Raw genomic sequence first — 9,822 nt, forward strand, 5'->3', positions numbered from 1 at the left:
AATCTATCTACGTAACTGAAGTTCATCATACTGGTGTAAAATGTTTTGTTTGGCAAAACTAAATAACCTAGGGAGCCCATTTTAACATTTTAAAAATATGGTCCAACATCTTGATTTCTGCTAAAGTACATCTATGTCAAATGTTAATGAAGCTACACTGCAATGTTTTCCGTTCTAATTCATATCCTTAGTCTGCTTTCCAGGTGGTCTTCTGATACAGTGGGTAGTGTCCCTGGCTTTCAGCCAGAAGTTCCAGGCTCAAGTCCCACTCCAGGAGTTGATGACCAAGGAAGATGTGTCCATAATGTGGCCAAACAGGTTGATTATCAACCTGTGACTTGTTCCAACACATGCCAATGGCAAGCAGTAACAGTGAGAGAGATTCCTGGTCAGCCATGTGACAGAAAGAAAATTGGAACCTCTACAATCACTATTTACAGCTCTGGACTACAAAATGTATGTAAAAGTGCATGTTGCCACAGGACTCCTTGGCCGGGTGGGGGGAGGGGTTGCTGGTTGGTTCAGTTGGCTGGATGTGGGTCAGATTGGTGCCAACAGCACAAGGTTCAATCTCCATGCTGGCTGAAATGGATTTGGGACCTTCTTCCTTGCCCTACCTGCAGTGGAGGTTGTGGCACTGCCTTTGGGCAGAGAACTGAAGAAGAAAAAATAAGTTTGCTTCAATTTTTATTTGCTTATATTCTCCCACCCTACCCCTATCCCTCCCTCACCCGCAAGATTAATTTAATCCACTGGTTAACTGTCAGGTCTCCCTGTACACTGCCTTTAAGATGCCTGCCGGGAGCTACATGGAGTAGTCTGCTGGAGTCTTTCTCCAGATTTCTGTCCTTTTTGAGGGGGGAGGAGAGGTGGAGGGTGTGGAATACCTCCTCCTCTTGGAGCATCATCTGAAATTGTGGAATGTTGTCAAACCTCCAGGAATGCATTGGAGTCTCCAGGAACTAAATGCTAATCTCCAGAACACTGCTGCAAGAGACCAGTGGGTAAAATCATAGGGGAAATTAAAAAATCCTCTTTTTGAAAAGAAAATAATTTCAACACTTTTGTTTGTTGATTATGAAATGTGGAAAAAAACAGTTTGATTGACAGTCAAAAATTATCCAATCAGTTAGGAACATATGAACAAGGAGCAGGAGTAGGCCATTCAGCCCCTCGAGCCTCCTCCGCCATTTAATAAGATCATGGCTGATCTGAAAGTAACCTCAAATCTGCATCCCATCTACCACTGATACCTATCACCCCCTAGCTCACCAAGAATCTATCCACCTCTGCCTTAAAAATATTCAAAGACTCTTCTTCCACCACCTTTTCAGGAAGAGAGTTCCAAAGACTCATGACCCTCTGAGAGAAAAAATTTCGCTTCATCTCTGTTTTAAATGGGCAATCCCTTGTTTTTAAACAGTGACCCCTAGTTCTAGATTCTCCCACAAGAGGAAACATCCTCTCCACATCCACCCTGTCAAGACCCTCCAGGATCTTATATGTTTCATTCAAGTCACCTCTTACTCTTCTAAACTCCAATGGATACAAGCCTAGTCTGTCCAACCTTTCCTCATAAGACAACCAACCCATTCCAGATATTAGTCTCATAAACATTCTCTGAACTGCTTCCAACGCATTTACATCCTTCCTTACAAATTATTACTATTATAACTCCTAAACTCCTATCATAACTCCCACTACTATAATGACTCCCAGTTACACCCCCTTTAATGCAAAGGTCCAAACATAGATTTTAGATTTTAAACAGATCCAGCAAGTTAACACAATAACCTGGACAGTGGAATTCCAAATGACTTTTTCCTAGCTTCAATTTTTAGACAGCAGACTTCTACACAAATACTGGAAGCTTCATTAAGGCTATTTCTCACACTTCTGCTAGATCTCACAATGCCTTCTTCTGATACATTGCCTCATTCTCCTTTCTATATTTCTCCCAATACGTAAATTTTATTGTTTTACTTGTCTTTGAGACTGTATCCTCTTCACAATATAAAAACTTTCACATTGCTACTATTTATTGTCAGTAACCTTTGGGAAAAATAAACATATTCCTTAACCTTGCTTATGTGGCTATTTGTAAACAGACTAAGATCCCTTTGAAATCCAAATCTCTCTTCATCCATTTAAAAATGCAAATTTCCTTCACACCTTACATGGTAAGCCAACATCCATATCTACCCATTAGCATATCAAGCACCTAGCTTCTTTTGATGTGTCTACTTGACTCCAAATGTTATTACATCATACAGACAAACCTAACTATACTTAACCCCATAAACCTACTTTACAATAAACCAGAAAAATATTATGAAAATTATTATACCTTCATGGCAGTGACCAATACTGTACACAGTCCTCCAAATGTGGTCTCACCAATTCCCTGTACAACTGAAGCATAATCTCCCTACTTTTGTATTCAATTCTCTGCACAATAAATGATAACATTCTATTAGCTTTTCTAATTACTTGCTGTACTTGCATACTAGCCTTTGTGAATCATGCACAAGGACATCCAGCTCCCTCTGCACCTCAGAGCTCTGACCATTTAGATAATATGCTTCTCTTTTATTCTTCCTGCCAAAATAGACAATTTCACATTTTCCCACATTAAACTCCATCTGCCAGATCTTTGCCCACTCGCTTAACCTATCTATATCTGTTTGTAGCCTCCTTATGACCTCTTTACAACTTACTTTCCTACCTTTGTGCTATCAGCAAATTTGGCAACCATCCCTTCATCCAAGCCATTTATATAAATTGTAAACAGTTGAGATCCCAGCACTGTTCCCTGTGGCACACCACGCATTACATCTTGCCAACCTGAAAAAGACCCATTTATGCCTACTCTCTACTTCCTGTTAACCAGCCAGTCTCCTATCCATGCCAATATGTTACCCCCTATACCACGAGTTTTTATTTTCTGCAATAACCTTTGATGTGGCACTTTATCAAATGCCTCTTGGAAATCTAAGTACAGTACATCCACTGGTTCCCCTTTATCCACAGCATATGTTACTTAGACAAAGAACTCCACTAAGTTGGTTCAACATGATTTCCCTTTCACAAAACCATGTTGACTCTGCCTGATGACCTCGAGCTTATCCAAGTGCCCTGCTGTAACTTATTTAATAACAGCTTCTAACATCTTTCCTATGACAGATGTTAAGCTAACTGGCCTGTAGTTTCCCGCTTTCTATCTCCCCCACTTTTTGAATAATGGAGTTAAATTTGCTATCTTCCAATCTAATGGGGGCTTCCCCGAATCTAGGGAGTTTTGGAAAATTAATACCAATGCATCTCACTCGACGCTTAAGCTCGGAGCTCTAGTGAACCCTGGTGCTTCACCATTCTGTGACTCAGTACAAAAGTGCACTAGTACATTGTTGTACCTCCCAGCCCACAGCCATTGGGATTTCTTTTTGAATACTTGTTATTTGTACCCAGAAGCACTTAACGGCACATAATATATAAGTACGTCTCACCAGCGTAACTGATATTTTGTTTGAGAAAGTTGGTTTCAGTAGCCCAGTCAACATTTTTAAGGTTGATTTTCAAAAAGCCTCCGTCAAGATGCCACATAATAGGTTACAACAACAACTCTTATTTGTATGGAACCTTTAGCGGAATAAAACGTCCCCAATGCACTTTGCAAGCTGAAGCAAGATTTGACACCGAGCCACATAGGGCAGATGGCCACCATAGGCAATTGAAAACATGGCCACCAAGGCTGCAGCAATTAAAATTGGGGTTTATTGACAAGGTTGAGCGCTGTGGATTGCTGAGCTGAGTTTGGGTTCATTAAGGAAATATTTGTACTGCTATTAAGTTTACATAAGAGTATACAGGAGCGGGATGGAATGGACCCCATATCCCTTGGTTCACTGAAAGATAAAAAGTCCAACTATCCCAGCCTTGAATATACTTAAAGGAACAGCCACAAGTCCATGGGGTAAAGAATTTCAAAGATTCACAACCCTATGAGTAAATAAATTTCTCCTCATCTCAGTCCTAATTAATCAACCCCTTATCCTGAAACTGCGCACCAGTGTTTTAGATTCCTCCGGCCAGGTAGCTACAGAGATAGTGGATGCACTGGTAGTAATCTTCCAAGAATCCTTAGATTCTGGAAAAGTCCCAGAGGATTGGAGAATGGCCAATGTAACACCCTTATTCAAAATGGGAGGGAGACAAAAACAGGTAACTATAGGCCAGTTAGCTTAACATCTGTCATTGGGAAAACGTTGGTGTCTATTATAAAGGGTGTAATAGCAGAGCATTTAGCAATATATAATCTAATCAAGCAAAGTCAGCATGGCTTCATGAAGGGGAAATCATGCCTGACAAATTTTTTAGAATTCTTTGAGGAGGTAATGAGCAGAATAAATAACGGGGAACCAGTAGATGTAATATATTTGGATTTCCAAAAGGCATTCGATAAGGTACCGCACATAAGGCTACTTAATAAGATAAGAGCCCATGGTGTCGGGGGTAGTATATTGGCATGGATAGAGGATTGGCTAATAGAAGACAGAGAGTTGGGATAAGGGGGGCATTTTTGGGATGGGAACCTGTAACTAGTGGTGTTCCACAGGGATCAGTGCTGGGGCCTCAATTATTTACAATATATATTAATGACTTAGATGAGGTAAGTGAATGTACTATCGCCAAGTTTGGGGATGACACAAAAATAGGTGGGAAGGCAAGTGGTGAGGATGACACAAAGAGTCTACAGAGGGATATAAACAAGTTAAGTGAGTGGGAAAAATCTTGGCAGATGGAATATAATGTGGGAAATATGAGGTTATGCACTTTGGCAGGAAGAATAGAGGAGCTGAATATTATTTAAATGGAGAAAGACTGCAGAAGGCTGCAGCAAAGAGGGATTTGGGAGTCCTCGTGCATGAATCCCAAAAAGCTAACATACACGTTGAACAGGTAATAGGGAAGGCAAATGGAATGTTGGCCTCTATTGCGAAGGGAATGGAGTATAAAAATAGGGAAGTCTTGCTAAAACTATGCAAGGCACCACACCTATAATACTGTGAACAATTTTGGTCCCCTTACCTAAGGAAAGATATACTGACATTGGAGACAGTCCAGGGAAGGTTCACTAGGTTGATCCCGGTTATGGAGGGATTTTCTTATGAGGAGAGGTTGAGTAGGTTGGACCTGTACTCATTGAAGTTTAGAAGAATAAGAGGCGACCTTATTGAAACATTTAAGATAGTTAGGGGACATGACAGGCTAGATGCTGAGAGGTTGTTTCCCCTTGTGGGACAGTCTAGGACCAGAGGGCATAATTTCAGAGGAAGGGGGCTCCCACTTAAAACAGAGATGAGAAGGAATTTCTTCTCTCAGAGGGTAGTCAATCAATGGATTTCTTTACCGCAGAGGGCTGTAGAGGCAGGGTCGTTAAGGCTGAGATAGACAGATTTTAATCAGTAAGGGAATCAAGGGTTATGGGGGAAAAGCAGGAAAGTAGAGTTGAGAATTATCAGATCAGCCATGATCTCACTGAATGGCAGAGTAGACTCGATGGGCCAAATGGCCTACTTCTGCTCCTACATCTTATGGCTTAGGGGAAACAACCTTTCATGACTACCCTGTCAAGCCCTTTCAGAATCTTATATGTTTCAGTGAGATCTCTCTCAACCTTCTGAACACCAGGGAGCATTAGCCCAATTTACTCAGCCTCTCATCATTGGACAACTCTCTCATCCCAGCAGCCAATCTGGTGAACCTTTACAGTACCGCCTCCAATGCAAGTATATCTTTCCTTAGATACGGAGACCTAAACTGCACACAGTATTCCAGGTATGGTCTCACCAAAGCCTGATAATTGCAGCAAGACTTCATTGTTCTTATACACCAATCTCTCTTTTGCCCTCCTAATTGCTTGCACTACCTGCATGTTAACTTTTGCTTGCTGTACCTACGTGCTAACTTTAAAGGTTAAATCATAATCTTTGAGATTATGATTTTGTAAATAACGGTGAATTACTATAGCTTTGAGAGCACTGCCTGCTGCTGGCATACTGCTACTGCTGGCTCAGGTGAACAAATTCCCCTTTGATCAATTACATCTTGTACTATGAACTAATTTATGATCTGTTTTTCCCACGATTGCTTCACTTTGAAACTTAAAGCATTCACTTTCATTCTGTTCCATATCAGCAGATGATGTTGTAATTGGTAAATAATATCGAATAGAATTGCATAGAATGTACAGAAGAAGATCAGGCCATTCAGCCCAACTGGTCCATGCTGGTGTTAATTTTCTACAAGATCTTCCTCCCACCCTTTTCATCTAATTCCATCGTCAGAACATTCTATTCCTTTCTCCTTCTGTTTTTATATTGCTTGCATTTAACTGCATCATAATCTAAATCTTATCAGTATAATGTTTGCATTCTATGCATTTTCCGCCACCCCCACCCCAACCCTTTATCTCTACACCTTTCCTGAAGGCACTGTGGTAAGAACTTAAGAAATAGCAGTAGACATAAGCCCTTCAGCCCCTCAGGTCAGGAGTACTGTTCCACACCTAAGTGGTAATTTTTCCTGTATGAGCCTACATGGTTTGAGTTAGCAGGTTACTCTGAAGTGGAGGGAACCTCACGTTCTGCAAGCACAGAGCTATTAGTTGTCATGAGGTGGCTCTTTTACCCAGAGAGGAGTGGGCCTCTGGAACTGGCTGCTAGCTCATGCGATGAAAGCTGGTTCACTAAATTCCTACAAGTAGGAACTGGACTTGCTTGTAGCTGAGGTGGAGATCACCTCTTCTGAAAGGTAGGTACTGTGTGACACCAATCAGAACTAGTGGTCTCCTGGGCGAATTTTAATCACCCAAGGGGTTTGGAGAGGAGGTCTTGTGGAGCAGAGGGCAGTGTCCCTGCCTCTGAGCCAGAAACTCTGGGTTTGAGTCCCACCCCAGGACATGATGGCCAAGGAAGATGTGTTCCTAACATGGCCAAACAGGTTGATTGTGAATCTGCAAATCCTTCCAACATGCCTATGGCAGGTGGTATGAGTGGGTGCGACTCCTGGTCAGGCATGCTTGATGTGGAGTGGTGCCCCTCAAGATATAGCCTCTGGTTTCAAGCTAGTGACCTGTTCCAGGGAAAATAAACAACAACAACATCTGCCTTATGCATCTGTTTATGCAGGAAGCTGAAGAAGAAGGGATTTAGAGGGGGCCTTTCCTGATTTTCTTTTTCGAATTGGCCTGGGTTTTTATTTTGCTTTTTTGTCTCTCCAAGCAGATTACATGGCCTCTTATTGGGGTGGGGAGTCTTTTGTGATGCACAAGCCGTTGTCGCTGTGTGGGACAGGCTGGAAGGAACAGTGGGTCTTTTCTTGTCCGTCATTATCATATGTTCATATGTGCATAATCATAGCCAAATTCTTGCCAAAACACCCACACTTTCAGGAGGAATCACTGGGTAGTGGTCAGGGGAAACAACCCTGGCTATTTTTTCTCTTTCAAAGCCTAGAGATATTGAGACCAGTAGCACTCAGTTGATATGCTGGGTGAGATCAGTCAACTCCGTATTGATTACAATTCAAAGCACTTACTTTGCTTAAGAGAAGAACTGAAATAAATAATAATGAATATTGAAAATGCAGAAAAAAATAGAATTTGAAAGAGAAAAAGATAAACAACTCAATAGACTCACAGGCCAGAATTTTCACAGCGGCGTGCGGGGGTGGGCCTGGGCCCAGCACCCCGATGCGTAAAATGACGCGTGGTGACATTGGGCGTGCGTCCCGACATCACCGCACGTCATTCCAATCTTTCGTTCGGCAGGCGCGCACCGGCCAAACTGTCAAAGGCCTGTTACGGCCATTAGGAGACTAATTTAGATAATTGACAGGGCTGCCTGTCCAACCTTAAGGTCGGCGGGCAGGCGAAGAGCCCAAGCCCTGTACCTTTTATAAAATAAATAAATATTTTTTACACAATTCATAAACATGTCCCAGCTCATGTGACATTGTCACATGAGGGGACATGTCTAAATAATTTAATCTTTCTTTGTTTAAAGCTTTCAATTTGAACTTAATCTCCCTCAGGCAGCTCCATGCCTCGGAGATTTCTGTGCTCCCGTATGCACATGCGCGAAAGAGCGCAGGCCCCGACTCTCCCTCCTCCCCCCAACTGCACAGGTAGCACTGAGCGCTACTGGCCGTGCGTCACGCTGGACGGGCCTTAATTGGCCTGCCATGTAAAATGGCGGCGATCAGCTCTGCGCCCGCTCCCAACCTGCCCGCCCGACAAGCAGAAAATTCTGCCCATAGATGTCTATCTATGAAGGAGGTCATTCGGCCCATCATGTCCGCGCCGGTCAACAAAGATCTGACTATACTAATCTCATTTTCCAGCGTCTGGCCCATAACCCTGGAGGCTATGGCAACTCAAGTGAATATCTAAATACTTCTTAAATGTTACGAGAGTTACTGACTCAACTGCCCTTTCAGGCAGTGAGTTCCAGATTCCCACCACCCTCTGGGTGAAAAAATCTCTCAACTCCCCTCTTAGCCTTCTACCTCTTACCTTAAATCGATGCCCCCTGATTATTGACCCCTCAACTAATGGAAAAAGTGCCTTCCACCACATCTATGCCCCTCATAATCTTATACACCTCTATCAGGTCCCCTCTCAATGTTCTTTGCTTCAAAGGAAACAAACCCCACCTATCCAATCTTTCCTCAATGTTCAGGCTCTCCAGCCAAGGCAGCATCTCCTCTGCACCCACTCCAGTGCAATCACATCCTTCCTATAATGTGGTGACCAGAACTGCACACAGTACTCCAGTTGTGGCCTAACTAGCGTTTTACATAGTTCCAGCATAACCTCCCTGCTCTTGTATTCTACACCTCAGCTGATAAGGGCAAGTATCCCATGATTTAGGTGGCATCTTTGGGGATAGGTGGAAAGGACAACATTTCACCTGATTGATGAGAACTGCAGTATCAAGAGTGCAGCTTCAAATAAACTTACCGCGGATGTGCAGGATTTCACTTAATGGTCAGCTCTGAAGTCATTACCGAGAATTAGCCTGAAAAATTCAGGTTCACTGAACACAGGAAGCTGCCCGGTTTGTGTTTGCTGTGACAGTAATTTTTCACGATGCCTGAAAAAAATCGAATGAGTTTGTCACAATATTTGTACAGCAAATGTGTACAGTAGAGTATTCAATCTTCCTGAGGCACGTTAGAGATGTTTACTTAATCCATAAAATAGTTGGTTGATGTATTTAAGGAGATATTAGATTTTAATGTTCGTCATGTGGATACCTGTCCTTGCGAAGTGGGAAATTCAACCTGGAAATATCAAACCATCGTAAACAGGAGTGGCGTCACGGCTGTGCAATTACATCGGTGGCGTCGGTCAGCCCCTCAAAACAAGGATAGTGCCTGCCAGTCTTATGATTTGGGTGTCCTCAGGTGGCTCAGCAGGGCAGTCCTGGTGTTTGGGCAGAGTTGCCCTGAAGAAGTGAGGTTCTCGAGCCAGGATCCTGCTTTCTCTCCCTCTGCTTTTATGGCTTCTCCACAACAGAGTTCGTGTGGTCATGCGCTGCCACATGGCACAGATTGTGATTATTTCCCCCCATGCGCTCATGCCAATTTGTCCCCTTTTCAACGAGGTCTTCAGAGTGCCCTTAAAATGTTTTTTTTTATGCAATTGCATGCAGCTCTGGGCCAATCAGGAGCCTCGAGCCAGTTGGCGAGCGCCACTGTTCAACTCCTCGGAATGTAGTCAAGTTGTCAGGGCCCCATTGGCCAAGACTTCCTGACGTC

The 9,822-nt window shown here is 43.0% G+C and overlaps 1 long non-coding RNA gene across 1 annotated transcript; it reads right to left on the reverse strand.

Annotated features, from left to right (window-relative positions):
• Positions 1-567: 567 nt before the first annotated feature.
• LOC144693366 (uncharacterized) lies at positions 568-9,548 on the reverse strand. Its single transcript, XR_013579526.1, has 3 exons — positions 9,319-9,548; positions 9,023-9,155; positions 568-655 (listed from the first exon to the last, which is right to left on the reverse strand). It is a non-coding gene; the product is annotated as an uncharacterized LOC144693366 (long non-coding RNA).
• Positions 9,549-9,822: the final 274 nt, after the last annotated feature.

This window comes from Cetorhinus maximus, chromosome 18, assembly GCF_964194155.1.
Source record: "Cetorhinus maximus chromosome 18, sCetMax3.hap1.1, whole genome shotgun sequence".
Classification (NCBI taxonomy): domain Eukaryota; kingdom Metazoa; phylum Chordata; class Chondrichthyes; order Lamniformes; family Cetorhinidae; genus Cetorhinus; species Cetorhinus maximus.